The 24,332-nt window shown below is 41.2% G+C and overlaps 2 long non-coding RNA genes across 7 annotated transcripts; one reads left to right on the top strand and one right to left on the bottom strand.

Moving 5' to 3' along the window:
* Window positions 1–3,630: 3,630 nt before the first annotated feature.
* Window positions 3,631–9,132, bottom strand: LOC115138958 (uncharacterized). Of its 2 annotated transcripts, XR_003865038.2 has the most exons (4): window positions 9,006–9,132; window positions 8,148–8,245; window positions 7,404–7,571; window positions 3,631–7,200 (listed from the first exon to the last, which is right to left on the bottom strand). It is a non-coding gene; the product is annotated as an uncharacterized LOC115138958 (long non-coding RNA). The 2 variants fall into 2 exon arrangements; XR_003865037.2 differs by having other exon boundaries at window positions 8,148–9,132.
* A 108-nt stretch (window positions 9,133–9,240) lies between these two features.
* On the top strand, window positions 9,241–19,826 carry LOC115138445 (uncharacterized). 5 transcript variants are annotated; one of them, XR_010465400.1, is made up of 5 exons: window positions 9,241–9,553; window positions 9,815–9,846; window positions 17,823–18,408; window positions 18,510–18,607; window positions 18,874–19,826. It is a non-coding gene; the product is annotated as an uncharacterized LOC115138445 (long non-coding RNA). The 5 variants fall into 5 exon arrangements; XR_003864948.2 differs by lacking the exons at window positions 9,241–9,553; window positions 9,815–9,846 and adding an exon at window positions 9,853–13,255 and having other exon boundaries at window positions 13,436–17,937; window positions 18,223–18,408; XR_010465399.1 differs by having other exon boundaries at window positions 9,242–9,846.
* The last annotated feature ends 4,506 nt before the right edge of the window (window positions 19,827–24,332 follow it).

Genomic DNA, 24,332 nt, shown 5'->3' with positions numbered 1-24,332 from the left:
AGTCATGTTTTTTGTTAAAGACCCAGTACAGTCAAAAACTAGATTCCCCTGTGTTTTTATATACAGTACCAGTCAACAGTTTGGACACACCTACTCATTCAAGGATACTTTCTTTTTTTTTTAAACACTATTTTCTACATTGTACAATAATAATGAAGAATCAAATCTATGAAATAACACACATGGAATCATGTAGTAACCAAAAAAATGTTAAACAAATCAAATATATTTTATATTTGAGATTATTCAAAGTAGCTACCCTTTGCCTTGATGATAGCTTTGCACACTCTTGGAATTCTCTCAACCTGCTTCATGAGGTAGTCACCTGGAATGCATTTCAATTAAAAGGTTTGCCTTGTTAAAAGTACATTTGTGGAATTTCTTTCCTTCTTAATGAATTTGAGCCAATCAGTTGTGTTGTGACAAGGTAGGGGTGGTATACAGAAGATAGCCCTATTTGGTAAAACACCAAGTCCATATTATGGCAAGAATAGTTCAAATAAGCAGAGAGAAATTACAGTCCATCATTACTTTAAGACATGAAGGTCAGTCAATACGGAAAAGTTAAAGAACTTTGAAAGTTTCTTCAAGTGCAGTCACAAAAACCATCAAGCGTTATGATGAAACTGGCTCTTATTAGGGCCGCCACAGGAAAGGAAGACTCACAGGAAGCTGCAGAGGATAAGTTCATAAGAGTTAACTTCACCTCAGATTGCAGCCCAAATAAATTCTTCACAGTATTCAAATAACAGACACATCTCAACATCAACTGTTCAGAGGAGACTGCGTGAACCTTCATGGTTGAATTGAAGCAAATAAACCTATACTAAAGGACAACAATAAGAAGAGACTTGCTTGGGCAAAAAAACACGAGCAATGAACATTAGTCTGGTGGAAATCTGTCCTTCGGTCTGATGTGTCCAAAATTGAGATTTTTAGTTCCAACTGCTGTATCTTTGTGAGATGCAGAGAAGGTGAATGGATGATCTCTGCATGTGTGGATCCCACATTGAAGCATGGAGGAGGAGGTGTAATGGTGTGGAGGTGCTTTGCTGGTGACACTGTCATTTAATTAGAATTCAAGGCACACTTAACCAGCATGGCTACCACAGCATTCTGCAGTGATAAGCCATCCCATCTGGTTTGCGCTTAGTGGGACTATCATTTATTTTTCAACAGGACAATAACCCATAACACACCTCAGGGGCTGTGTAAGGGCTATTTGACCAAGGAGAGTGACGGAGTGCTGCATCAGATGACCTGGCCTCCACAATCACGCGACCTCAACCCAATTGAGATGGTTTGGGATGAGTTGGACTACAGAGTGAAGTAAAAGCAGCCAACAAGTGCTCAGCATATGTGGGAACTGCTTCAAGATAGTTGGAAAATGATTCCTCATGAAGCTGGTTGAGAGAATGCCAAGAGTGTGCAAAGCTGTCATCAAGGCAAAGGGTGGCTACTTTGAGGAATCTAAAATATAATTTGACTTAGAAATGTCCTTGTTTTGAAAGAAAAGCAAATTGTTGTCCATTAAAATAACATCAAGTTGATCAGAAATGCAGTGTAGACATTGTTCATGTTGTAAATGACTATTGTAGCTAGAAACGGCAGATTTTTTATGGAATATCTACATAGGCGTACAGAGGCCCATTATCAGCAACCATCACTCCTGTGTTCCAATGGCACGTTGTGTTAGCTAATCCATGTTAAGAATTTTAAAAGGCTAATTGATCATTAGAAAACCATTTTACAATTATGTTAGCACAGCTGAAAATGGTTGTCCTGATTAAAGAAGCAATAGAACTGGCCTTCTTCAGACTCGTTGAGTTTCTGGAGCGTCAGCATGTGGATTCGATTACAGGCTCAAAAGGACCAGAAACAAAGCACTTTCTTCTGAAACTCATCAGTCTATTGTTGTTCTGAGAAATGAAGGCTATTCCATGCGAGAAATTGCCAAGAAACGGAAGATCTCGTACAACGCTGTGTACTACTCCCTTCACAGAACAGCGCAAACGGGCTTTAAACAGAATAGAAAGAGGAGTGGGTACATAACTGAGCAAGAGGACAGGTACATTACATTGTCTAGTTTGAGATGCCTCACAAGTCCTCAACTGGCAGCTTCATTAAATAGTACCCACAAAACACCAGTCTCAACATCAACAGTGAAGAGGCCTTCTAGGCAGAGTTCCTCTGTCCAGTGTCTGTGTTCTTTTGCCAATCTTAATCTTTTCTTTTCATAGGCCAGTCTGAGATATGGATTTTTCTTTGCAACCCTGGTCATTATGGCCAAACAGTTATATATATTTTTTTCGTCAGACCAAAGGACAGTTCTCCAAAAAGTATGATCTTTGTCCCCATGTGTAGTTGCAAACCGTAGTCTGGCTTTTTTATGGTGTATTTTTGGCAGTGGCTTCTTCCTTGCTGAGCAGCCTTTCAGGTTATGTCGATATAGGACTTGTTTTACCCCAGATATATACTTTTGTACCCGTTTCCTCAAGCATCTTCACAAGGTCTTTTGCAGTTGTTCTGGGATTGATTTGCACTTTTCGCACCAAGGTACGTTCATCTCTAGGAGACAGAACGCGTCTCCTTCCTGAGCGGTATGATGGCTGCGTGGTCCCATGGTATTTATACCTGCGAACTATTGTTTGTACAGATGAACGTGGTACCTTCAGGCGTTTGAAAATTGCTCCCAAGGATGAACCAGACTTGCGGAGGTCAACAATTGTTTCCTGATGTCTTGGCTGATTTCTTTTGATTTTCCCATGATGTCAAGCAAATAGGCACTGAGTTTGAAGGTAGGCCTTGAAATACATCCACAGGTACCCCTCCAATTGACTCAAATGATGTCAATTAGCCTATCAGAAGCTTCTAAAGGCATGAACACATTTTCTGGAATTTCTCAAGCTGTTTAAAGGCACAGTCAACTTAGTGTATGTAAACTTCTGACCCACTGGAATTGTGATACAGTGAATTATATGTGAAATAATCTGTTTTTAAACGATTTTTGGAAAAATTGTGTCATGCAAAGTAGATGTCCTAACAAACCTGCAAAAAACTATAGTTTGTTAGCAAGAAATTTGTGGAGTGGTTGAAAAACTAGTTTAAATGAAGCCAACCTAAGTGTATGTGAACTTCCGACTTCAACTGATCTTATATATATATATATATATATATATACAGTATATATATGCACTGTACATTTCACTTTACAAGAATTTCGCTACAACTGCAAAAACATCTGCTTTATGTGTATGCGACCAATAACATTTTACTCAAAATTGTCATTCACACTTGTTACTCTAAATGTATTCTTTGTGAGGTATTGTCTAATTGAAACAAGGGACTTGATTGAAATGACAGCATATCAGAATCACAGATAACAAATGTTACAAAAAGGTGGTCCATTATCTGTATCTGCATCCATTATGCCTGTCCATTTCCTGTCTGTGGTCATTGTGTGGGATAGAAAAGTTAGGCAAACACAGAGGGGCCTCTATTTGGGTCTTAATGGACTAAATCCCTTGAGGTGAGATTCATTATGGCTCTCCAGATGACCCAGACAGTAATCTGGTAAAGGTTTTCACGACAGAATCTCTCCTAAAAAATCCTCTCTCCAACCTTTCTGAAACTGTGGCTGTCCTAATGTATGAGTGGAGAACCCCTAGCGGGGTATGACAAAAGAGTGACAGTGTTATATAGTTATGATATTAGTGGTGTGAGAAGTAGGGAACATTGCAAAAAAGCTATCAGGACATAATTTAAAAAAAACTCTCATAAACACATTGTTTACATCCCTTAGATCTACATTACACACAGCTACAGGAAAAACAACAATCATGTCAGAGTCCCAGCCAAAGACGGATCATAACACAGACTATGCAGCCTGACAAACTAAAACAAAGCCTTCACTAATCCTTTTATACTGGCTCCTCTGTGAGCCTCTAGTGAGAAGCTGAGTTGTCTGGGACCGTACATCCTCCCAAATAAGCAAATTGTGTTTGTGCAACGTGCATGAGTCTGTGTTGTTACCAACTCAACATCTATCTCAGTATCATGACAATATAATACGAAATCTGCAAGCCATTTCAAGTGCGCTACAATTGAGGTAGCACATCAAATTGCCCAGACTACTTTATTTCATTGGACCAAAATCCAAAATGGTTAGGATGGGTAATGCTAAAATACAATAATGTTAAACATTTTGTGAGAGTAAATTAGACTAACCTCACAAATTAAATGTAAATCAATACTGGCAATACAGTCCACAAGTAATTGACTGATTGGATTACTGATCTGTGAATGTCAAGTGAATCTACAACACAGTTATGTAGCCAATCGCAAGCATTAAATTATGCTAATGAAACCCCATAATGTTACTCATAGTATAGCCATTTAGAAGAAATCTATAACTACACTTGACAGATTACTATGTATTTCACTAGATTAGCAACATAATCAGGGTTTCTTCTTAGTCTTTTTGTAAGACAGGTACAATGCATTTGTAAAGTATTCAGACCCCTCGAATTTTCCAAATTTTGTTACGTTACAGCCTTATTCTAAAATTAATTGTATTTTTTCCCCTCATCAATCTACACACAATACCCCATAATGACAGTTTGGCTGGGCAAACAGCTCTAGGAAGAGTTGGTTGTTTCAAACTTCTTCCATTTAAGAATGATGGAAGCCACTGTGTTCATGGGGACCTTCAATGCTGCAGAAATGTTTTGGTACTCTTCCCCAAATCTGTGCCTCGACACAATTCTGTCTCGGAGCTCTACGGACAATTCCTTAGACCTCAATGCGTGGTTTTTGCTCTAACATGCACTGTCAACTGTGGGACCTTATATGTGCCTTTCCAAATAATCTCCAATCAATTGAATTTACCACAAGTGAACTCTAATGAAATTGTAGAAACATCTCAAGGATGATCAATGGAAACAGGATGCACCTGAGCTCAATTTCAAGTCTCATAGGCAAAGCACCTGAATAATTATGTAAATATGGTATTTCTGTTTTTTAGTTACCTAATTTACTGAATTTAGTGAATAAATTAGGTAACATTTCTACAAACCTGTTTTCATTTTGTCATTATGGGCTATTGTGTGTAGATTGATGAGGACATTTTTTTTATTAATCCATTTTAGAATAAGGCTGTAACAAAACTTGGAAAAATGGAAGGGGTCTGAATACTTTCCGAATGCACTGCAGGGTTGCAAAATTCTTGTAACTTTCCAAAAGTTCCCTGGTTTTACGAGGATTACCGGATTTAATTCTTATTACCAGTGGCGGTAAACGTACCCAATTGTCATACTTAAGTAAAAGTAAAGATTAGGGATGCACGATATATCGGTAAGCATATTGGAATCGACCGATATTAGCTAAAAATGACAACATCGGCTCGATGTCTAGTTTAACGCCGATGTGCAAAACCGATGTCAAAGCTGACCTGCATACCTATGTAACTCAGGTAGATGACGTAATGCCGCCACAAAAAAATATAGCGCCACACAGCATTCCTAACCTAGCCCACAATGTCTGCTGTGTGTATCGAGCAGTCATCAAGTCGAGCAGTCATTTGAAAGAGTAAGAAAATTTCAGCGAGACACCTCAAAGGCGAAATCCATTAACGCCAAGATAATGGAATTCATTGCCCTTGACAATCAACCGTTCTGTCGTTGATGATGTTGGCTTTCGCCGACTGGTCGAGCACTGTTACACACTACCAAGTAGCTGCTATTTTTCAGATGTTACACTACCGGAGTTAAACAGTATTGTTGAAACTCACATCTATGGGCGTCACTGCTATTGGCTTCACGACTGACATTTGGACCAGCGATGTCGGCCCCATTAGCATTAGGAGTCTGACAGCACAGTGGGTCGACGAGGATTTCGTATTGAGGAAAGCCGTATTGCATGCTCAAGAATGTGCTGGTTCTCATACCACTGCTGCCATTTCAATGGCATTTGAGAACATGTTTGACACTTGGAAACATGAACACTCTTAACTCCATTCAAACAACTGAATCGAGAAATAAGCTCAACTGCGTCTGCAGCAGACGTGATACCCTGTCAAGGCATTGAAACGCCTGCTCAACAAAAATGCCAACACAGACCGTTGGGGTAACTTGGAAAAGTACTCTACTAGAGGCTGTGAACAAGCGATTCGGTGACATTCTCTCTGAGCCTCTACTGTGTTGCCACCATGCTAGATGCTAGGTACAAGGACCGCTACTTCGATGCAGACAAGAAACAGGGTTTACGTGAAATGTTAAAGACACAGCTGGACAAGATGGAAACGGACTCAGTGACAGTGCACACCGAGGAAGAGAGGCCACAGACAGACAGAGCTGAAACTTCACTGCTTGACATGTATGATGAAATCCTGGTTCAGACTGAACAAATGGACAAGGAAACAGCACAGCAAGTAAGTGAAAGAAATAGGTTTTGATGAGGTTTTACAGGTAATGGGGACATACGTAAATGCCAACAAAATAACTTTTTGGTCAGTGTGTGTGAGTGTTTCAACTATTTAACTGCACTAGAATGCTTAAATGGCCACTAAAATGTTAAACATTGGTTATCGGTATCGTTTTTTTGGCAAGGAAATATCTGATATTGGCCAATGATGTCATATCCCTAGTAAATGTACTTTAATAGAAAATGTCTCAAGTACAAGTGAATGTCATCCAGTAAAATAAAAAGTACTTTTGGGTGTCAGGGAAAATGTATGGAGTAAAAAGTACATTATTTTCTTTAGGAATGTAGTGAAGAAAAAGTTGTCAAAAATATAAATAGTAAAGTACAGTACAGATACCCCAAAAAACTACTTAAGTAGTACTTTTAAACTATTTTTTTTTACTTAAGGACTTTACACACCTGCTTATTCCCTCATAATTCCAGCAATCTCCCAACCAGGATTTCTGGAAAACCAGGGCACTTTGGGAAAGTTACTGGAATTTTTCAACCCTAAAGACAGGTAGTAGTGTTTGGATAAGCCTTCTCTTTGTGATCCTGCAGAATTCCAAGAATACTGTCCAGCCTCTTAAAAGGTATAGGACACATCTTTTAGAGTGACTCCAAGAAACACTGATGCCAGCCCCTGCAGTCTCACGTCGTCGTCCTTTTGTTTTTCTTAGGTGCCGTGTAACTACTGTAGCTGTGTGGTGCTCTTTCCTGTCATACATATCATGGCACTCCCTGGGGAAACAGAGAGCAGATTGATAATTTAACATACTAAATACATGTGTTGCTCTGCAGAATGGCAGAAGTTTATACAAGATTTATCTAGGTCATGTTTCGAAAAAACAATGACAAGCACAGGGACGAACTTCACTTTCTTGTAAATCATTGCATAGATATGTGGCCATAGTAGTAGTAGTAGTATTAGTATTGTGCAGTACCTGAAGCAGCGGTTGCAGTAAAAGATCCCCATCACAGGTGTGACAGCGGATGGAGGTCTCCTGATTACAGATGCAGCACCAGGGAAGCTCATCCTCATCACTGTCTGAAGCCTGACTGGCCAGGGCAGCTGCTGGGGTCCTCGATGATGAACACGATAGAACTGGTGTCTTAAACATAGATCAAATAAATATATACTTCATTTTGTGCTTTTACTGTCTGTTTTATTTGTGGGATTCTTTGGCTGTGTTTACACCGCCACTCTAAGAACTCAAATCTGATTTTCTTTCTATATCTGATGTTTTTTTCTGATTGTCCTCAGTAAGATTTTTACATGTGACCCATATTCAATTTGCGCATTCACACTGATGTAGCCTTTGAAGTAGCACAGATGCAATGCACATTTACTGGCACTGTTGTTATTGGGAGTGGTTTTTATAGTAACATCTGGTTATGTGAAAAATAACACACACAAAAAACATATAGGAGCAAAACAATATCTGATCTGAGCATCCAGACAAAGGTTGCATATGGAGGATCGGGTTTGTATCACGATTGAGGTCCACATATGGAGGTGGTATGAAGTTCAAATATCCGATTCCATGTGTTTTTTTGCCTTTTACATAATAGGGGAAAAATATGATAGGTATCAGACATGTAAATAATTGTCTAAAGATGTGAATTGAGCTTCCTGTGTAAATGCAGCCTTTGAAGTGTGTGTTCAAAAAGGACTGCATATTTATTACCTGTTTCTTGTGGGCAGCTGTCATTTCTGTGTTTTTTGCACCACTGTGCTCAGGAGGTATGTTGTAGCCACTGGCCTCAATGCAGCTTATTCCGTGAGCTGGGAATGAGTTAAAAACAGCAGCCTCTTGTGGTTATGAAAAGTAGCACTATCTAAAATTAGGTTGGGATGCATCCCCACCAGAGTATGTGAGCGGAGTTGAGTGGTTGAAAGTCCTGCTCATACATAGCTCATGGAATGGTGCTTGTTCACGGCTCCGGCAATCTATGTCCTTTCCTACTGCTCCACTAAAAACCACTCCAGGCGCACAGGGGGAAAAAAACTCCATTCATTCATTGAAAATCACAATTTAACCAACACCCATCTATTTTTGTGACTACCTGGACCTACCAATTGATTTTGAAGTATTGAAACCAAACCATATGGATTTGAATGAAAAGTAGTTGAATAAACATTGAAAAGGTGAACGTATGAAGCAAACATAATTTCAAATAGGCTACATGTCATATTAAACAGCATATAAACACTCTAAATAGGTCAGGAGCCAGACAGGGAGCCTGATAAATAATGAAAATGAATTATTTAGGATATATTATTTCAAGGCTACAGCCTACAAAGAAATACACCATAGGCTGGTAGGGACATAAAGCATGTAGCATTTAAAATATATATATATATATATATTTTACACCTTTATTTAACCAGGTAGGCTAGTTGAGAACAAGTTCTCATTTACAACTGGGACCTGGCCAAGATAAAGCAAAGCAGTTCGACACATACGAGAACACAGTTACACATGGAATAAAAATATCCAACTACAAAAACGTAAAGGGAGTAGGGTAAGGGGGCACAAACAAACCTTCCTGAAGAGAGTGAACTTTGATGAACAACAATAACAACGGTTGTCCATTTTACCGAATTTAGTAATTATGTTTATGTTTCTAAGACATCGCTCACTGAATGTACAGGAAGTTGTTGATACAACAACTTTTTTTCAAACTCGTTTCTTGTTTAGGACTACACGTTTGCTCACGTCATTGGGCTTGACCATCCAATCAACGTCGTCCAAATTTTCTCAAGGTTCTGTTCAAAGTTCAAAAATATACAGAGGAAGTGAAATGATGCTGCGTTTAAAACAACTGGGAAGTCGAAAAAAAACACGATGTTAAATCATGGCGTCAGTGATCTTTAGGTCGGAAAGTCTGAGCTCTAGGGAGAGACCTGACTTCCCGAAATGCATGACCATTCAAATCGATTTTTTCCCTCCGAGTTCCAGGAAGTCAGAGAATTCCGAGTTTCCAGTTGATTTGAACGCGACATGAGCAACCAGCAGGAAAAATGACAAGACTTAGTGTTATTGAACTTTGACAAAACATAAATTAAATATATAGCTATTTACTAAACAGGGTAAGATCTCTTTTATATAACGTTAGCCTAATACAATTTGGAAACCCAGCTTTGTAGTAACGTTAACTAGCTACTATGGCTAATAATGCTAACGTTAGCTAGCTGTTTTTTTGTTGTCTAGCTGACTTGCTACTGAAGCTAGCTAGTTAAGTGCTTTTGCAAAAATGTTACAATGTCGGAGAGACCGCAAGGTTGTCGAAAACCAAATGCAAGTCTAAAATAAAGGGGAGAATGTCTTGCTTTTACATTTTTTTTTTACAGTGGACAAATTGCCTGATTGATCTGATGAGAAGGTAATAATCATTTCAACGTCATAGGCGAATGAATGTATTATAAAGATCTATATATAACTAACCCAATATAGTTCATCGGTGTCGTTTACAATGGGAACAAATGAAGCAAGGAGGTGGGCAAAGTGAAGCACGAGCAAGCGAGATCCTATTGGCATGTAGCAAGTATTTGCATACATTTACTGTGACGTGTGTGCGGTGTGCATAAATCAATTCGACCTTGCACTCCTAAACAACTCAATTTAAAGTCTATAAAACGTATTGCACTTCCTATCAGATGCTAGATTTTGGAACATAAATGTATTGATCATATGTTACATCAATGAGAAAATTATCAGAATGTCTGGCCAGATTCACCCAAATACTCATACTAACTGTACTATTTGTGACTAAATTGAGTATGTAGTGTTCTTATTGGTCATAGTATGGATATAGTTAGTATGCCAAAAGTTCCAGGATGTCTTACTAAATTCGCCAAAATACATCAACGCCTGACGTTGAATATGGCCGGTGTCATTAAATTGTTTCCAGCAGCACAGTCTCCAACTTTTTGGACAACATATAAACAGCCTAATCAGCTCTGCTGGGCGAGCAAAATGGTCAGAGTGAGGTGTCATTTGTGTCTGGAAGTAGCTAGCAAGCTAGCCAACGACGTTAGCCAGTTAGCAAGGGTGCTTGACTGCCGTTGTGAGTCGGATTAACCCTACTCCTCGGCCAGTGCGTCATGGACGCTCTGAATTTACGAACGCCAGAGGGCACTCCAGATACGCTGGAAACATGAAACACTTTTTTTCTGATAACTAGTTCATTGCATCTGCCGTGGAGCCCAGTTTCATAATATTAACATATTTCCCAGCTGCTTGCTGTTGTTTTGAAGTAATCACGAAAAAACGGCTTATTTTAGGGCAATTTTCACCCTGCCAGCTCCTATTAGTTTTATTGAGCATTGTGGCACCAACTCGCCTTCCGAACATTCTATTCCCAGTTTATTGTTATACGTCACACTGCCTGCTTCGCTATTGTTGGCAATGAGACCCGCTCACATTGTTTATAGATTGACACCATCTAGGTGCGGATGTTTACTTCTACACAAGTTTTTTTTTTCCAGTTTCGTCCGGTGAACAGATTGTAGTGGTAAAATAAAGAGGGATACATTTTTTGGTGCCATTTAGGCGAAATGGAAGTCTAAGCATCACTCTAGTCAAAACAGGCTCTGCGAACATGTGATTCCATTCATTTGCTATGGCCTCGTGCTAGTGTTCCAGCTTAGCCAACGTCCTTTTGCTGTTTTTCAGCCTTGGGTGAATTTTGACTCGTTCTATTGTTCAGCCTCCTCCCGATTGAATTTACGAACACACCCGAAGTAAAACATTTTTTTATAGCAAGACAGGTTGCATAGCAACAGCATCAACTTCCGGCAGACAGGCGAAGCGCTAGTACACTCAACTGAAAGGATAATGTTCATTTACACCAGTGGTCACCAAACTACGGCCCGCGGGCCGGATACGGCCCGTCAGCACATTTGGCCCGGCCCTCTGAACAATACCAGAGACGCTATCGAATTTTTTTCCTATTTGGCCTCCAGAAAAAAAATCCTAGGCCCGGCCCTGTCAAAGAGAGAACGGAATAATGGCGAAAAGGTTAGGTAAGAGAAAAATTGATTCAGAATGCAGGGTATTTAACCTGCAGTGGACAAACAATTTTTTTTTTGTTCAATGCAAAGAAAAGGCTGTTTGTCTCATCTGTCAAGAGACGGTGGCGGTATTCAAAGAATACAATCTTCGCCGACACTATGAATCCCGTCACAAAGACAAGTCCGATAGCTTGCAAGGCCAAATACGAGCAGACAAACTCTCAAAGCTAAAAAGTGGACTACTATCTCAGCAGAATACATTTGTACGCCAAGCTCAGCTGAACCAGGCATCCGTTCGGGCCAGCTTTCGGGTTGCTAAACTGATAGCAAGAAGCGGTAAGCCTTTCACTGACGGAGAGTTTGTTAAGAAATGTATGGATGCTGTCGCGGAGGAGGTGTGTCCCGAGAAGAAAGATGCATTTAATGCCGTAAGTCTGTCGGCGAGTACAATCACCAGACGCGTTGAAGAAATCGGGAGTAATGTATATGCCCAGCTGCAGCAGAAGACGAAAGAATTTGACTTTTTTCATTAGCACTGGATGAGAGCACGGACGTGCAAGACACAGCGCAACTGCTCATTTTTATTCGTGGAGTTAGCGCAAACTTTGAGATATGCGAGGAGCTGGCAGCCCTCCAAAGTCTCAAAGGGACTACAACGGGAGAGGATATTTTTGACAAAGTGTGCCAAACCATGGAGAAGTTGGACCTGGACTGGTCAAAGCTAGCTAGCATCACGACTGACGGGGCTCCTAGCATGGTGGGCGAAACTCGCGGTCTAATAGGACGCATGAACCGGGAGTTGGAAAAAAGGGGTCTCACCGCCCCGCTACGAGTCCACTGCCTAATTCACCAGCAAGCACTGTGCTGCAAAGTTTTGAAGTGGGATTCTGTAATGAAGGTTGTGGTGTCGTGCATAAACTTCATCAGAGCAAAGGGACTTAAACACAGGCAGTTCCAAGAATTCCTGTCTGAACTGGAGTCTACGCACGGAGATGTGCTGTACTACACAGAGGTCCGATGGCTGAGCAGAGTTTTGAGGCGTTTTTACGAGCTGCTACCCGAAATTAACGCATTTCTTCATTTACGACCCAGAATGGAAATGGCACCTCGCATTTTTAACAGACGTGACAGAAATACTTAACAGCCTTAACTTGCAGCTACAAGGCGAGGGGAAACTCATTTGCGACATGTATTCACACATAAAAGCATTTGAGGTGAAATTAGCGCTGCTTTTGGAACAAGTGAAAAAGCGCAACTTCGTCCATCTTCCTGCTACCCAAAACATGTCGACAGAGAACCCAGCGGTCCCGTTCCCAGCTGAAAAGTGCTTGAAAGCACTGGAAATGCTGAAGGCGGAGTTCGGTGTGCGATTCAGTGAACTACATGTTCATGCAAAAGAAATCCGTCTTTTTCAGAACCCCTTTGTTGCCGACATTGATGAAGCCCAGCCTTCATATCAGTTTGAGTTGGCTGAGTTACAGAACTGTGATGTTCTGAAAGACGCATTCAAGCCCAACAGTCTCATTGACTTCTATGCCGCCCTCCCAAACGACACATATCCAAACATCAAAAAACACGCAATGAAAATGTCCACAGTTTTTGGCAGCACGTATATCTGCGAGAAAAGCATGAAACTGCTGAAAACCCCGATGAGATCAAGATTGACAGATGAACATTTGCATCAGTGCTTGAGACTGGCTGTAACTAGAATGGAACCTGATATTCAACTTCTCACCAGCCAGATGCAGGCCCACAGTTCACACTGATGAACATACATAGGTAAGCTCACTTTTCTGACTTGAATGAGTCATTCTGAGCATAAACAAATATAATCATAATAAAATCTACTGGGATAAAATCCATCTTTACAACCATACTGGTAGTGAAATGTATTGTGCTGTGTAGGTGCTGTATCACTTAGTTCAGTTTCTCAACCTGCTTCTTTTGTGGTTTTCACAGGGAAGTTGATGAGAGAGAGCTGCAAACAGCGGTGTCTACAAGCCTACTGGAACCTACAAAAGGATTATAAGGAAGGAACACAAGAACTTTAAGAGACTGCTCATATGTGTCAGAGAGATTCTGCTCTGACAACTGAGCTGAACTTTTATCTGTTAAGATTGTGCATGGCACGACAGAAAGTTAATGTTCCATGGCTTTTTTTTCTATGAAGAACCCAGAGAGAGTTATTTAGTTATTATTTATTTCCTGTTTTTTCTGTGAAGAACTCAGAGAGGGTTATTTAGTTATTATTTATTTCATTAATAGTGTTATTATTTGTTTCCTGACTTTTTTTCTGTAAAGAACCTGGAAAGGGTTATTTGGTTATGTGTGGCTTTCTGGAAAACAATACATTTTTTAAGCTCCCCTACGATCGTCACACTTTTTCTGTTACAAACTGACACCGGCCCCCCATCAGAGAAGGGAAAAGTTATGTGGCCCTCACAGGAAAAAGTTTGGGGACCCCTGATTTACACTATACTAAAATGAATTTATAGTATGGAGTGTATATACTCATTAAGTATGTAGTATACAGTATTACTATGGGTATTCGAACACAGCTCTAGTTCCATCCTTTCCCACTACCCCCAAATGGACTTCCTCTCACTACCATATTTGGTGGTGAGAAAATGTTCCAAGGGATGCTTCAGCTTTATAGCCCATGTGACTTGTCTGGGTTACCTTTTCTGTCTGTGTCATAGCCTTAGCTGGTGGTAACTTGTGGAATAGACACGGACTTGAATGCAGCTTTAACCAATCAGCATCCAGAATTAAACCACCCATTGTATAATGGTTGACATCTTGCTTGCTACTTGCTTTGTAAAGCATTACAAGTTGTGCAATATGTCCTTGAGTGGCTTTACATTGTTTGTGTTTGTCTGAACATCAGACTGTTAACATAGTTACCAGCTGGCATGTCTTCACTGACATTTTCTACCTCTTCCTGACCCAGTGTGTAATACCTTCATGTTTCAAGCAGACCACCGTAGTCCCTATGCCCAAGAACACCAAGGTAACCTGTCTAAATGACTGTCGCCCATAGCACTCACATCTGTAGCCATGAAATGCTTTGAAATGATGGTCATGGCACATATCAACACCATACACCCTGGACCCGCTCCAATTCGCATTCCGCCCCAACAAATCAAATCAAACTTTATTTGTCACTTGCCGAATACAGCAAGTGTAGACCTTATAGGGAAATGCTTACTTACAACAGTGCAGTTCAAGAAGAGTTAAGAAATATTTACCAAATAAACTAAAGTAAAAAATTATAAAAAGTAACACTAACATAACAATAATGAAGCTATATACAGGGGGTACCGGTTAAAGGTAATTTGTACATGTAGGTAGGGGTGAAGTGACTATGCATAGATAATCAACAGTGAGTAGCAGCAGTGTACAAAACACATGGAGGGGGGGGGGGTCAATGTAATAGTCCGGTGGCCATTTGATTAATTGTTCAGCAGGCTTGGGGGTAGAAGCTGTTGTGTCGTCAGCAAACTTAATGATGTTGTTGGAGTCTTGTTTGGCCGCGCAGTCGTGGGTGAACAGGGAGTACAGGAGGGGATTAAGTACACACCCTTGAGGGGCCCCCGTGCTGAGGATCAGCGTGGCAGACTAGTTGTTGCCTACCCTTACCAGGATCCAGTTGCAGAGGGAGGTGTTTGGTCCCAGGGTCCTTAGCTTAGTGATGAGCTTCGTGGGCACTATGGTGTTGAACACTGAGCTATAGTCAATGAACAGCATTCTCACATAGGTGTTCCTTTTGTCCAGGTGGGAAAGAGCAGTGTGGAGGTCGATTGAGATTGCGTCATCTGTGGATCTGTTGGGGCGGTATGCGAATTGGAGTGGGTCTAGGGTATCTGGGAGGATGCTGTTGATGTCAGCCATGACCAGCCTTTCAAAGCACTTCATGGCTTCCGACGTGAGTGCTACGGGGCGGTAATCATTTACGCAGGTTAACTTCGCTGCCTTGGGCACAAGGATTATGGTGGTCTGCTTGAAGCATGTAGGTATTACAGACTCAATCAGGGAGAGGTTGAAAATGTCAGTGAAGACACTTGCCAGTTGGTCTGCGTATGCTTTGAGTACACGTCCTGGTAATCCATCTGGCTTTGTGAATGTTGACCTGTTTAAAGGTCTTGCTCACATCGGCTACATGCTTACTTACAAGCCCTTAACCAACAGTGCAGTTCTAGAAGAATAAAGTATTTACCAAGTAAAAAGTAACACAATAAGAATAACAAGGCGATATACAGGAGGTGGCTCTGGTACCAGTCAGTGTGCAGGGGTACAGGCTAGTTGAGGTAATCTGTACATGTAGGTGGGGGTGAAGTGACTATGCATAGGTAACAAACAAGCAGCTTTATGGGCAATATGGTGTTGAATGCTGAGCTGTAGTCGATTAACAGCATTCTCACGTGTTCCTTTTGTCCAGGTGAGAAAGGGCGTTGTGGAGTGCAATTGAGATTGCGTCATCTGTTGGGATGGTATGCGAATTGGAATGGGTCTAGGGTGTCCGGGAGGATGCTGTTGATGTGAGTCTTGACCAGCCTTTCAATGCACGTCATGGCTACCGACATGAGTGCCACAGGGTGGTAATCATTTAGGCAGGTCACCTTCGCTTCCTTGGGCACAGGGACTATGGTAGTCTATTTGAAACATGTAGGTATTACAGACTCAGTCAGGGAGAGGTTGAAAATGTCAGTGAAGACTCTTGCCAGTTGGTCCGCGGAAGCTTTAAGTACACGTCCTGGTAATCCGTCTGGCCCAGCGGCTTTGTGACTGTTGACCTGTTTAAAGGTTTTGTTCACATTAGCTACCGAGAGCGTTATCACACAGTCATCCGGTACAGCTGGTGCTCTCGTGCATGCTTCAGTGTTGCTTACCTCGAAGTGAGCATAAAAGGCATTTAGCTCGTCTGGTAGGTTCGCATCACTGGGCAGCTCGCGTCTGGGTTTCTCTTTGTAGTCCGTAATAGTTTTCAAGCCCTGCCACATCCGACGAGCGTCAGAGCCGGTGTAGTAGGATTTAATCTTAATCCTGTATTGACGCTTTGCTTGTTTGATGGTTCGTCTGAGGGCGTAGCTGTCAAGACTTCCGCGGAAGTGGGTCCTTCTCCTAGTTCGGGCGGTGTTCGGCGGTTGACGTCACCGGCCTTCTAGCCATCGCCGATCCACCTTTCATTTTCCATTGGTTTTGGCTTGTCTTCCCTCACACCTGGTTTCAATTACATCAATTACATGTTGTGTATTTAACCCTCTGTTTCCCCCATGTCCTTGTCCAGAATTGCTTATTGTAAGTGCTTGTGCATGTCTGATGTGCGTCGGGTTATGTACCCATTTATTGATTGTTCTATTTATCTATAGCGGATTTTCATATAGGCGTCCAGATTAGTGTCCCGCTCCTTGAAAGCGGCAGCTTTAGCTCGATGGGGATGTTGCCTATAATCCATGGCTTCTGGTTGGGATATGTTTGTACGGTCAATGTGAGGACGACGTCATCGATGCACTTATTCATGAAGCCGATGACTGAGGTGGTATACTCCTCAATGCCATGGGATGAATCCCGGAACATATTCCAGTCTGTGCTAGCAAAACCGCCCTGTAGCGTAGCATCCGCGTCATCTGACCACTTCCATATTGAGCGAGTCACTGGTACTTCCTGTTTTAGCTTGTAAGCTGGAATCAGGAGGATATAATTATGGTCAGATTTGCCAAATAGGCAGGGGAGAGCTTTGTATGCATCTCTGTGTGTGGAGTAAAGGTTGTCTAGGATTTTTTTTCTCTGGTTACACATGTGACATGCTGGTAAATACGAGGTATAACTGATTTAAGTTTGCCTGCATTAAAGTCCCCGGCTACTAGGAGCGCCGCTTCTGGGTGAGCATTTTCTTGTTTGCTTATGGCCTTATAGAGTTGGTTGAGCGCGGTCTTAGTGCCAGCATCGGTCTGTGATGGTAAATAGACAGCTACAAATAATATAGATAGTGTGGTCTACAGCTTATCATAAGGTACTCTACCTCAGACAAGCAATAACTCTACCCTTTTTAAATATTAGACATCGCGCACCAGCTGTTATTGACAAAAAGACACACACCCCCACCCCTCGTCTTACCAGACATATCTTCTCTGTTCTGCCGGTGCATTGAGAATCCCACCAGCTCTATGTTATCCGTGTCGTCGTTCAGCCACTACTCGGTGAAACATAAGATATTACAGTTCTTAATGTCGTTGGTAGGATAATCGTAGGTCATCAATTTTATTTTCCAATCCAATGATTGCATATTAGCAAATATAATTGATGGCCGTGGGAGTTTACTCGCTCCCCTACTGATTCTCAAAAGGAAGCCCGATCTGCGTCCTCTTCACGCAAATGATGGGGATCTGTGCCTGTTCCCGGGAGAGCAGTATACCCTTCTCGTTGGACTCGTTAAAGGAGAAAGCTTCTTCCAGTTCGTAGTGAGTAATCCCAGTTCTGATGCCCAGAAATGATTTTCTGTCATAAGAGACGGTAGCAGCAACATTATGTACAAAATAAGTAAAATAATAAGTTACAAACAACGCAAAAAATATATAAAAAATAGCACAATTGGTTATGGGCATGTAAAACATCAGCCATCCTCTTCAGCGCCATCTTAAAACACCAGATGTCATGTTGGGTTGTGTAATGTCATGGAGGTTTTGACGTTCAACAGATTTCAATCTGTTATGATGTTTTACCTTATATTTCCTGTTTGTTCACAGGTAATTCACTAAGGATACAGTTACAAGGCGCACCAGCCCCTGCCAACAGTGGTCTAAACAGTCGCCTTGTGATCTGTGATCTACAAGGCTGCCAGTGCTGGACCATCTGATCCAAATTTGGAATCTTGGATGGCCCCACCCCCATTGAGATCTAAGGAGAATGAGAAATGGAGCGACATAAAGAAGGTATGAGACACGCAGTAATGGGACTTTTTATGTGATGACCCGGTGACGTGACGATTTGTAAGCTAAATTATTTGACATCATTTGTGTGTGCTCAATTGTAGATGTCTATGAAGTACAGGTTTGGTCACAGTGTTGTGTCTCCGCCCAGCAAGCCAAACTTCTAGCCCTTTGTGGAGGAGTCGGATCAGCCTCCGACAATGTAAGTGTTCACTGAGATCATCTTATTTTGCTGCCCTCCTTCATTTCACTTTTCTCACATAACTGAATGAATTAATGCCTGTGGCTTTTCCCAAAGCAAATATCTGTTTTTCTATTTAAAGAAATGTCTATCTAGCAATAAATTATTTTAAAACGGGATGACTAAAACCCAGCAGTAACCCCAAGGTGTATTCATGTGGCATCGTTTGTGTCTACTCCAGTTGTGTTCTTAAGGTTTTAGTTATTTGTTCTGGCACCTTCCTCCAGGACACTGTAAGATCAACCCAGCAGTGAATTCGGTGTTGTCTGCACGAAAGCCCTGCGGGGATGAGACTCCTCTGAAGAGACTGCAGCAACATCAGCAGCAGGAAGAGGGGAAAGCTCAGAAGCAGAGCATGTATTGCAAGGACCTGTTGCTCAGTGTCGCCTCTTGAGTTCTGCTTTTAGGAACTGAGGGCAGAAAGCTACCACCAGAAGAAGGCCTTGGAGTCAGGGGCAGTGTCAAGGAAGAGCAAGGGGGCTCTGGTCTTCCAAACGGACACCTTTCCACCTGAACATTGACATGACATTTCCATGTTCAGATTGTTTTGTATTTAGGTAACAGACTGTAAGTATCATCTGTTATGTCTTTGTTGTCTTTCGTCATGTATGTATTTTACTGTTTGTGATGTGTATATATAAACTGCAGTTGGAATGGCATAGGTCACACCAGTCATAGCCATATATCACTATCTAGGCTCTGGGCCACACAGTATCCCAGAGGGAAAAATCATCTAATGTAATTGGAGAAAATGGTGCTATGATTTGAGAACTGAAATACTGGTGGTTGTTGTTACTGCATATCCTTGGATATTCTGCAATAATTGGCTGTTGAGACTGTTCTGTAATATATTTTCTTTCATGGCAATTCACTACAAAACTGTATTCTACATTTTACATTCATTCCACTAATCTATTATGTTTGGAAAATGGCTTTAGATAACATGCCATGTTCCGTCTGGTTCCTCTCTCCATTATTTCTTTGCCTTCTTCACGTTACCTCTTAGGAATTAAACTTTCAGTACCCCATGTGGTGAAGGTAGTGTATGAGAATGACAGAGAGAAATCCAGAGGAGTCTGACAAGGCTCAATTCACATTATAGATGTCACTGCTGTATATATTGGTAAAAATGTCCCCCCAAGGCCATGTGGTGATAGTGTTAAATAAATGTGAAATAATGGTGATGACTCCTGTGATAATCATTGACTGATTAACTGGAGCTTGTCGTATAAGTCACTATCAATAGAGGGCATGCAAGAGGAGCTCTGGATGGGAGAGGCACTGCAGACCACAAAGTTCAAATATGGGTTACTTTGCATGTTTTTCATCTGATAATGTTATTTGAACCTCATTGAATATGAGAGCAAAGGGTATACTGCTCTACACATGTTCTTGCTGAAAGCTAAACACTGGCAGCTTGTCACAACAAGAAACGAGCTGCACCATAAATATGGTGAACTGAGATAGTTTAATGCAGCCACTTGGATGTCTTAATTCAAATGTAATTATTCCATTCTCTAACGAGAGAGTGTTATGTTGTATTTTTCTGTTATGAAAACTGCCCACAATGATATAGCTACTTGACGTATTGTATTACATCCAGAATCTTTATCATTAACTGTGCTGGGCCCGGTTTCCCAAAAGCATCTAAAGGCTAAGTTCATCGTTAGAACCATTAAGCTAAATGGTTCGAACAATGTTTCTAACGGAGCTCATGCTTCTGGGAAACCGGGACTAGATTTTCTTAATTGTTGTCAAATGAGGTTCAGTCGGTCCCCACTGGTATAGTTAAACAATAAGGCCCGAGGGGGTGTGGTTGATATATGACGCAACGTGGAGTGCCTGGATACAGCACTTAGTCGTGGTATTATGGCCATGTACCACTAGGGTTGCACATTTTGGGGAGTATTCAGAGGTGGAAACTTTCCGTGGGAATAAATGGAAATATATGCAAATTAATATTAATACAATTTAAATGTAGATGTTTTTTTGCATTGGATATATTTACCATATCATATGGAGACAGAAACATAAACCCTTTACCTTATCATAAGTAGACATATTTGCGAATGATTACATTTTTAGAAATGATTTAGTTACGAATTGAACTTTAATTAAATGAGTTGACTCTTCACATGGGATGATTTCAATGAACAACAAAATAAAGGGAACATGATCAAATGTGAAATGATAGTCTAGAAACTTAAGCTTTGATTGTCTTCCTCTCTTCTCTCTGGATCTCCTCAATGTCCACGTCTTGAACATCAGACTCTGAGGCCTCATCTTCACTGTAACTTTCCAACCTTGTTAAGGATGGCTCGTTGTCAGGCTCAAAAACCCTCAAATTTGCCAGGATGGCTACCAATTTTTCATCCCATGTATTGGTCAGCCTGTTGCTAGCTATGGTGTGTGTGTTCCCAAACAAGTCCCTTACACCAGGTGGCTGATGAGATATGTTGGCACGACTGCCATATTGCATCTCCATCCCAAAGCCCTTGCTTGGAAGTGTACTTCGACCAGACTGCCAAGAACCTTGCCCTCATCCATGCAAAGGTGGCGAGACACGGTAGTGATGACAACATAGGCCTTGTTGAACTCTGCACCAGACAGGATGCTCTTGCCAGCATACTTGGAGTCCAAAATGTACGCTGCGGCGTGTATGGGCTTCAGACAGAAGTCTTCACGCTTTCTGATGTATTTCAGAACTGCAGTTTTCTCAGCTTGGAGCAACAGTGAAGTGGGCAGGGCAGTATGGATTTATTTTCTTACATCTGCAAGCAGAGTCTGAACATCAGACAGGATGGCATTGTCTCTCTTAATATGTGCAAGGGCTACTGTTTAAGGTTTCAGGAGTTTCAAGCTGCTTATCACTCTCCAGAAATACATCATCCAAGAGGATCCTCTTGATGGAGCTGACCATATTGGCAAAATGTGATATGGCCATTTCTTGGAGAGACTCCTTCCCCTCCAGGAGACTGTCAAACATTATGACAACACCACCCCAACGGGTGTTGCTGGGCAGTTTCAATGTGATATTATTCTTCTCGCTTTGCTTGGTGAGATAGATTGCTGCTATAACTTGATGACCCTTCACATACCTAACCATTTGCTTGGCTCTCTTGTAGAGTGTATTCATTGTTTTCAGTGCCACGATGTCCTTGAGGAGCAGATTCAATCCATGAGCAGCACATCCATTGGGTGTGCTGTGAGGGTAGGACTCCTCCACTTTAGACCAAGCAGCCTTCATTTTCGCAGCATTGCCTGTCACCAGTGTAAATACCTTCTGTGGTCCAAGGTCATTGATGACTGCTTTCAGCTCATCTGCAATGTAGAAACTGGTGTGTCTGTTGTCCCTTGTGTCTGTGCTCTTGTAGAGTACTGGTTGAGGGGTGGAGATGATGTAGTTAATTATTCCTTGCCCACGAACATTCAACCACCCATCAGAGATTATTGCAATACAGTCTGCTTTCTCTATGATTTGCTTGACCTTCACTTGAACTCTGTTGAACTCTGCATCCAGCAAATTAGTAAATAAAGCATGTCTGGTTGGATGGGTGTATGCTGGGCGAAGAACATTCAGAAATCTCTTCCAATACACATTGCCTGTGAACATCAAAGGTGAACGAGTTGCATACACAGCTCGAGCAAGACATTCATCAGCATTTCTCTGACTATGTTCCACCATTGAGTCAAAAAAACTTCTGATTCCAGGAGGACCATGAGCTGTTGCTATCGATAAGGTGCCTGATTCATCCTTTTCACCTCGAATAGAAGTAGATGGACTTTTGTCAGAGGTTGCTTGTTGTGAGCACCGAGGGAACTTTATGCACTTGGCCAGATGATTCTGCATCTTTGTTGCATGCTTCACATATGATTTGGCTCAGTATTTGCAATTGTACACAACTTTTCCTTCTACATTATCTGCATTGAAATGTCTCCACACATCAGATAGTGCCTGAGGCATTTTCCTGTAAAGATTAGAATAAATACAATTCCATGTACAGAAAAATAGCTAAGCAGTTACATTAAACAACTCCTTTGTGAGATAAATGTTTTTAAATGAAACATGTATGGAAAAGGGTGAATTAACATTCCTCAGTTAGCTGACTCAAGCAAACAAAACCCAGATGGTAGCAAAAACTAACTAGCAGAAATGGTTAACACATTAGAAATGATTTAAACACACTTTGCTGTTGGCTACTATTTCCTAGTTAACAAAAAATAATGTATGTAATGTAAAATATATTCACCCCACCCAGTATTGTAATCAAAACCAGAAAGCATGTAGTCGTTGGCTAAGACCGTGTAGTAGTGTTGGCTCAATAGCATCTTATTAGTGTGCAAGATTTGAGAATCGGCTGTACATGTGATGGAAGAATGCACTGTGCATGCAGAGGGTTTAACCAAATATGCCACAAGACAATAACCTTATGTGTATCCCACAAAAAAGGTTCACTGTTATGCTGACTTTTTTTATGAATTTAAGCAAAATCCCCAAATTCCAGGGCTTAACTTCCCATGGATTTAAAAAAAAATCTACACACAATACCCAATAATGACAAGCGAAAACAGGCTTTCAGAAATTTTGGGAAATGTATAAAAAATATAAAACAGAAATACCTTATTTACTTATGGATTCAGACCCTTTGCAATGAGGCTAGAAATTGAGCTCAGGTGCATCCTGTTTCCATTGATCATCCTTGAGATGTTTCTACAACTTGATTGGAGTCCACCTGTGGTAAATTCAATTGATTGGACATGATTTGGAAAGGCACACACCTGTATATATAAGGCCCCACAGTTGACAGTGCATCTCAGAACAAAAACCAAGCCATGAGGTAGAAGGTATTATGAACGGCAAAAAGTACAGAGAGATCCTTGGTGAAAACCTGCTCAGGAACTCAAACTGTAGAGAAGGTTCACCTTCCAACAGGACACTGACCCTAAACACACAGCCAAGACAACGCAGGAGTGTTTTTGGGACAAGTCTCTGAATGTCCTTGGGTGGCGCAGCCAGAGCCTGGACTTGATCCAGATCGAACATCTCTGGAGAGACCTGAAAATAGCTGTGTAGAAACGCTCCCCTTCCAACCTGACAGAGCTTGAGAGGATCTGCAAAGAAGAATAGGAGAAACTACCAAAATACAGGTGTGCCAAGCTTGTAGCGTCATACTCGAGGCTGTAATCTCTAACCAAAGGTGCTTCAACAAAGTACTGAGTAAAGGGTCTGAATGCTTATGTAAATGTGATTTTTGTTTTTTATTTGTAATAAATGTGCTAAACTATACAAACCTGTTTTTGCTTTTTGATTATGGGGTATTGTGTGTAGATTTAAAAAAAAATCTATTTTAGAATTAGGCTGTAACATAACAAAATGTGGAAAAAGTCAAGGGGTCTGAATACTTTCCAAATTCACTGTATATAGAGGTTACCAACATAATTAGAACAGTAAACATTTATTTTTGCATCGTACCTGTGGTGTATTGTCTGATCTACGACTGCTTTCATCCAATCAGCATCCAGGAGCCAAACCAAGTTAATGAGTAATCCACTGTGATGTGATACACTGAGGGTAGATAGGTGACTCATTAGCACGTTAAATCCAGCCTCCTTACTTGGGTTGTGTGAGCAGCATAGCTGGCCTAGTGACTCCCCTGAGACCCCTACCACCAAAATGCTGCTGCTT

This window comes from Oncorhynchus nerka, linkage group LG12 (assembly GCF_034236695.1).
Source record: "Oncorhynchus nerka isolate Pitt River linkage group LG12, Oner_Uvic_2.0, whole genome shotgun sequence".
NCBI classification, from domain to species: domain Eukaryota; kingdom Metazoa; phylum Chordata; class Actinopteri; order Salmoniformes; family Salmonidae; genus Oncorhynchus; species Oncorhynchus nerka.
Note: the sequence above shows the minus strand (reverse complement) of the source record. Positions and strands in the feature narration are given on the sequence as shown.